At 46.3% G+C, this 7,139-nt stretch overlaps 1 protein-coding gene across 4 annotated transcripts in view; it reads left to right on the top strand.

Moving 5' to 3' along the window:
- Positions 1-5,444: 5,444 nt before the first annotated feature.
- LOC105531312 (chromosome unknown open reading frame, human C5orf24) overlaps positions 5,445-7,139 on the top strand; it is a 17,312-nt gene continuing 15,617 nt past the window's right edge. For 2 of the 4 annotated variants that reach the window (XM_011969204.1, XM_011969201.1), the window contains exon 1: positions 5,713-5,977. The gene's annotated coding sequence lies outside the window, so the exon portion shown is untranslated. Of the gene's footprint in view, positions 5,503-5,712; positions 6,634-7,139 lie in introns of those variants that run through there. The other 2 variants (XM_011969202.1, XM_011969203.1) reach the window with 2 other exon arrangements.

Below are 7,139 nucleotides of genomic sequence, written 5' to 3'. Positions count from 1 at the left end.
AAAAAAAAAAAAAAAAATGAACAGGTAAGTGTTAGGCCTTAGCAGCATCCTATTTATTTATTCATTCATTCGTATATTTTTTGAGTCCAGGTCTTGCTCTCTTGTTCAGGCTTGAGTACAGTGTCATGATCATGGCTCACTGTAGCCCCAAACTCCTGGGCTCAAGTCGTCCTCCCACCTTAGCTTCCCAAAATGCTGGGATTTCACACATGAACTACCGTGCCTGGTTTATTATATTTTGGAATCAGTGTCTTGCTCTATCATTCAGTGTGGAGTATAGTGATGTGATTACGGCTCACTGCAGCCTCAACCTCATGGGCTCAAACAATCTTCCCACCTCAGCATCCTAAGTAGTTGGGACCACAGGCATGTGCCACCATGCCTGGCTTTTATTTATTTATTTATTTATTTATTTTGTATTGGCAGGGTCTCCCTATGTTGTTGCCTAGGGTGACCTCCAACTCCTGGGCTCAAGCAGTCCTCCTGTTTTGGCCTCCCAAAGTGCTGGGATTATAGGCATAAGCAATTGCACCCGTCTGGGAAGCTCATCTGAGCCTTGGTATCCAGAGTTTTTATTGGAGTTCATCATGTAGATATGATTAATTAGCCATATGGCTGATTTCAGTTTCCAGTCCCTCAGGAGGTGGAGCTGATACCATGTGACCCAGCTTTTTCACACTAAATCACATTGTTAGACTATCTTGCATGACCCAGGGCCCCAGGCAAACAAAAACACTATGAAACATGACATCCCAAGGGTTTAGAGGTTACTTCCAAGAAGCCAGCAGTAAAGGCCACACTGTTCTTTGGCAAGGTTAAATCCTTTACACCTGCCCCTCTACATGGTAGAAGGGCCCATTTCCTCGATTTTTTTGGATTATGCTATTTCTTCAGTTCTCTCTTAGCTTTTCGTCAGAGGTAAAAGTAACCTTTGTAGCTTCCAGTTACTACAGCTAGATCATGGTGCAGTAACAAAAATCTCAGTGATGTTTTATTTCTCTGGGCTAGGAGTAGTGGCTCACGCCTGTCATCCCAGCACTTTGGGAGGCTGAAGCAGGCAGATCACCTGAGGTCAGGAGTTCGAGATCAGGCTAGTCAACATGGTGAAACCCCCTCTCTACTAAAAATACAAAAAGCCAAGCGTGTTGGCTCATGCCTGTAGTCTCAGCTACTTGGGAGGCTGAGATACGAGAATCATTTGAACCCAGGAGTTGGAGGTTGCAGTGAGCCAACATCTCACCACTGCACTCCAGCCTGGGTGACAGAATGAGACTCTGTCTCAAAAAAAAAAAAAAAAAAAAAAGTTTATTTCTCATCTATACTAAACTATCCTCATGTGTTGTAAGAGGGGAAGCTTTACTTCACATCTCTCTAACCCCAGGATCCAGGATCCAGACTGATGGCAACTCTAACATCACAGTCCTAATGGCAGAGAAGAATCTTAGATAATCTCACATTTGTCACTTTCATTGACTAGTGCAAGTCACATGGCCGTGCCTGACTTTGGGGGAGGGGATGGCTGGAGAAGTACAGAGGAGCCACATAGTGGAGATTCGTTATAATATTTATAATATATCCAAAAAAGAGCTTCCAGAGGCCTGAACTAAATGAGCTCCTTATAGAGGCAAGTGGGATCATATGACTAACTTTGTGCAACATGAGTCTAAAAAACTAGGGCAGTGGATAGACATTAGTAGGAGGCTGACTGCTTTAATATGAGGTAAAATTTTAGAAGTTTAAAGAATTTTAGAATTTTATACGGAGCTGCCTAGAGTGGTAGCAAATTCCTATATAAAAAATGAGTTGGTCACTATTTCTCTCATAGTGACTATTGTGAAAGTAGTTCAGATTTTCGTGAAGCACTATTTTGCATGGTTATAACATTTGTCTGCTCCATTGAATCTAAAATAAGTTGGCTGCGCACAGTGGCTCATGCCTGTAATTCCAGCACTTTGGGAGGTTGAGGTGGGAGGATCACCTTAGGTCAGGAGTTCAAGACCAGCCTGGCCAACATGGTGAAACCCTGTCCCTACTAAAAATAGAAAAATTAGCCGGGCATGGTAGCGCATGCCTGTAGTCCCAGCTACTCGGGAGGCTGAGGCAGGAGAATTGCTTGAACCCAGGAGGCGGAGGTTGCAGTGAGCCGAGATTTGGCCACAATGCAGTGACCCAGCCTGGGTAACAGAGCGAGACTCCGTCTGAAGGAAAAAAAAAAAAAAGCTAAAGTCAACATATAGCATAAATGAGTAGATGTGTCAGAGGGTGAGTAAACCTGGAATGTCTCCTCTTCCTTGATCAAATACCCACTAGCTAGTGGTTCACCAAATGGCTGGTGCTATTTTACTAAGGTCATCAGCTGATATAAGTGTGCAGTTTCATCTTGGTGGCTAGATCTCCCTCTAAAGAGAGCTGGCTGGAAGATTTCTTGCTGATATTTCCTGGCTCATGGTGCTTCTGTGAAATATCTCCAGACTAACATGGCATTTAAAGCCCACTTCCAACGCTTCCTGGATTATTCAGTGGGTAAAGGTGGTTCCACCATTATAAATGTGCTTGCTGTTGTCTTCCTTGTAGCCACCACAGCTTCTACTCCACCAATTCATGTCTGGCACTTTCAAATCCAAACCTGAAACTCAAATCCTTTGCAAGTCTTCTTCAGTTATTCCCTTCAGTTCCAATGATTAATATTTGTCCCCATAATTTTTTTTTTTTTAATTTGAGACAGAGTCTCACTGTTGCCCAGACTGGAGTGCAGTGGCCAATCTTGGCTCACCGCAACCTCCACCTCTGGGGTGCAAGTGATTCTGGTGCCTCAGCCTCCTGAGTAGCTGGGATTACAGGTGTGCACCATCACACCCAGCTGATTTTTCTATTTTAGTAGATACGAGGTTTCGCCATGTTGGCCAGGCTAGTCTGGAACTTCTGGCCTCAAGTAATCTGCCTACCTCAGCCTCCCAAAGTCCTGGGTTAGAAGGCATGACCCACCGTGCCTGACCCTATTCCCATGAATTCTTATTCGAGATTTTATTGGAATGTTTATATTTGGTTATTTTCAAGAACAATATAACTTGTATGAGCTTAAAATATTTTATGGAAAATGATAAATATTTGAAAATAGAATAGTATAATGAACATCTAAATAGGGGTGAATATTTTCTTTTTTCTTTTTATCTTTTGAGACAGGGTTTCGCTTGGTCATCCAGGCTAGAGTGCAGTGGCGTGATCTTCGTTCACTGTAATCCCTGCCTTCCAGGCTCAAGCGATCCTCCCGCCTCAGTCTACCAAGTAGCTGAGGTGAGTTATTTTTGAGACAGAGTCTCATTCTGTCACCCAGACTGGAGTGCAGTGGTGCGATCTCAACTGACTGCAACCTCCACCTCCCAGGTTCAAGTGATTCTCCTGTCTCAGCCTCCTAAGTAGGTGGGATTACAGACATGCACCACCACGCCTGGCTAATGTTTTGTATTTTTAGTAGAGACGGGGTTTCACCATGTTGGCCAGGCTGGTCCTAAACTCCTGACTTCAGGTGATCCACCTGCCTTGGCTTCCCAAAGTGCTGGGATTATAGGCATGAGTGGCTGTGCCTGGCCACTCATGAGTATTTAAATAGCCCTATTAGTTTATTTAATTTCACAGCTCTACAAGGAAGACAGTGTCTTAATTTCATCCATGTGGAAACTTTTGAAGGAGCAGTGACTTGCCCAAAATGCCATGGGAGGCAAGTGGCAGAAAGGCATTCAAACTCAGGGCTGTCTGACTTCCTTTGTTATTCTGGCTACCCCTCTACTGGGCCTGCAAATTATTTGACCTTGTTAGAATGAAAGTTTCTTTTTCTTAAGTGTTTTTATGTACAAATGCCATTTCAGACAAGAGTTTAGAGTTACAGATTTGCAATAGTGATTCTATGGTATGGGAGTGCTGTTACACATTCTCAAATTCTACCTCAAGAGCAAAAAAAACCTTGCTTGGAAAAAAAACTTGTTTTTAGATAGGCTACTTAATATGCCTTAAAATCTGTGTACATATTTTAACTTTTTTATATTGGTATTTTCCTTTTACATATAAATAACACTGGCATGATTAATCCTGTTTTTTAGTATTTCATTTTTTTGAGACAGGGTCTCACTCTGTTGCCCAAGCTGGAGTGCAGTGTCACAATCACAGCTTAAGGAAGCCTCAGTCTTCTTCCTCCTATCTCAGTCCTTTCTCCTATCTCAGCCTCCCTAGCAGCTGGCCCTACAAGTACTCATCACCACACCCAGCTAATTGTTTAATTTTTTGTAGAGACAGAATCTATATTGTCCAGGCTGGTCTCAAACTCCTGGCCTCCCGCTTCGGCCTCCCAAAGTCCTGGGATTACAGGTGTGAGTCACTCCACCTAGTTGGAATGATGTTTAGAATCATGTTATGAATCCCTGTCTGCCAAAAAAATCCTACCTTCCCAACCAGGGAATTCCACCTGAGCTTTGTGTCCAGAGTTTTTTGTTGTTGTTGTTGTTGTTATTGTTTGTTTGTTTTTTTGAGATGGAGTCTCGTTCTGTCCCAGGCTGGAGTGCAGTGGCATGATCTCGGCTCACAGCAACCTCCACCTCCCGGGTTCAAGTGATCCTCCTGCCTCAGCCTTCCGAGTAGCTGGGACTACAGGTGCGCGCCACCATGCCCGACTAATTTTCATATTTTTAGTTGAGATGGGGTTTCGCCATGTTGGCCAGGCTGGTTTTGAACTCCTGACCTCGTGATCTGGCCGCCTCGGCCTTCCAAAGTGCTGGGATTACAGGCGTGAGCCTCCGCACCCAGGCAGTCCAGAGTTTTTATTGGTGTAGGTTTAATCAATTGTTCACATGGCTTATCTGTCTCCAGTCCCTTACTAGGTTGAATGAATGGGCTTGCTTGTATCGTGTGTTGTGTCCTGGCTTGTGTTTGTCCAGAAAAGTTGTTGCTCCTCCTTTCTTTCCTACTGGCAAGGCAGTACCTGGCCCAGGGCTGTGCTTACGGTAGAACTCAGTACTATGAATTGTCCATCTTCAAATAGCCTTCATTACATGGGGGAAAAGAGCAAGCATCCTCCTCTAGCCTCTTCCCATTGCTTAATAAAGTGTCTCCCTTTCAGTAGCTGCCCTAATTCTGGATCCTCTCAATTCTGACATCTGGAAATTCACAGGAGGAAGGAGGAAGAAAATGAATCCCTTCGAAGTGGGTTTGTGTGAGGTGACTGATATGTCAGATATCTCACAAGAAAAACATAATAGCGGTAGTTTGTTGTTTCATCCTTTCCTGTGGTTATGGAATAATGAATATGACAATTCCGTGGGGCGTAGTGGCTCACGCCTGTAATCCGCGTGGATCATCAGGATGGCCCATAAAATAAGGCTTTTCATTATCACATGATCCTGGGCATGAAGAGTCCCAACTCCCCTGATTTTCATTTATTAGGTCCTGTATCTAAGAAATGGGGTCAGCAGGAGTTCCAGCATCTCAGAATTGTGGTGAAAACCAATACAAGTAAGGAAGTTACTAATTCCCCATTTGGTAGGTCTCTCAACCTCAGCCACTGGGGACGGTCGACGCCGGACCACCAACAGCCCAGGCCTAAGGCCACGACGCGCAAGCGCAGCCTGCCAGCCTGGCTCCCTCCCAAAGCTTGCGTGCAGGTCGGCGGCGGGAGATCGGGTCTCGCGATGAGAGTGTGCGTGTGCGTGCGCGGTCCTCGCGAGGTCGCGCACACCGCCTCTAACACTACAGGGTGGTAGCGGCTTCTTCGTACTGCGTCCGGGGCAGGACTGTGCGCGGCGGCCGCGGCGGGTGCTGGGAGCCAGCGTCTGCCTCGCCGCCGCCCTCGCTGCCTGCCCCTCCGCCTTGGCCCGTTCTCCGCACCGTGCAGAGGCGGCGGGCTGGGGAGGGAGCGGCGCCAGCGCGAGGTTCCCAGCCGCTGGGAAGCCCCTAGACGCGCGGAGGGGCCGGTCTACGAGCGGCTGAGGTAGGTGGGCGCGCGCGGGCTGGTCAGCCGGCCGAGAGTGGAGTCGGGCGGCGGCGAGAACTGGCGCCTAGCTGGCCGGGGAGAAGAGGCCTCCTGCCAAGGGGCCCTAGCGTAGCCAGGAGTGAGAGGAGGGGTCCCGGACGTAGCCTGCTCTTCCCCGGTGTGGAGCCATTACTGGGGGACATTCCTCCTGCGGCGGGGGGAGGGGTTCCCCTTTCTTTTCTTTGAGAGGTCGGAATCCGCAGTCCGCTCTCCGCCTTTAAATGAAAGTCTGCCGGCTCCAGATCGGCGTCGCGATGGAGTGCCCGTGGACTTCTACGCTTGCGGAACTCCCGAGTGGACGGACAGCGGCTTATGAATTTTGCTTTTTAGAGGGTACGCAACCCTTTCTCTAGGGTGGCGTGCATCTTCTGCAAACTTGTTATTGCCAGTACGTTAATAGTCGCTTTCAGCACACAACAGGTAATACATTCTAAACGCCTCGTGTCAAAATAAGGGGAGTCCTTATTTGTGCACTGTGGGGCCCAGTTAAGGATAGGAAGAAGACAAAGGAGGCCGTTATTTATGTGCAGTCCTATTATCAAAACTTCCCGTGGTGGGGCAGGGTGCGTGGCTATTGGCCTCTGCTGAATGGACTTTGTGAGTAATTGAGTTGAGTTGCAAATCTTCATTTAGAATTATGAAACGTATATAATTGTACGGACCTGAAATAAATCTCTGAGAGTTACGTGATCTGTGATCTTTGGAGAACAGAACTTGGGTTTCTTGACGCTTTCTCCATGTTTAGAAAGCTTCAGGGATGCTTTGTGAAGTTACTAAAAATAGTTACAGTTCTTTATGTTGGCAGTAGTGACTGCCACATTCAAGAGAAGAGAAAGGAATTGTTCTATAAAGAAGGGCTCATTTTAGGGCTTAAACTTTAGGAGTTAAACACAATAAAACAACTTCAACAATGGCAAGTTTTAGCTTATGCTTTGAGTATTCGAATTTAGTCACAGTCCAGATATATAGAAGCTCTTAGTTGACTCTTGTACATTCAGTGAACTTTTTTTTTTTTTTTTTTTTTTTTTTTCTTTTCTTTTCTTTCTTTTTTTGAGACAGAGTCTCGCTCTGTCGCCCAGGTGGGGGTGCAGTGGCCGGATCTCAGCTCACTGCAAGCTCC

This window comes from Mandrillus leucophaeus, unplaced genomic scaffold (genome assembly GCF_000951045.1).
Source record: "Mandrillus leucophaeus isolate KB7577 unplaced genomic scaffold, Mleu.le_1.0 Scaffold88, whole genome shotgun sequence".
Lineage (NCBI taxonomy): Eukaryota > Metazoa > Chordata > Mammalia > Primates > Cercopithecidae > Mandrillus > Mandrillus leucophaeus.
Note: the sequence above shows the minus strand (reverse complement) of the source record. Positions and strands in the feature narration are given on the sequence as shown.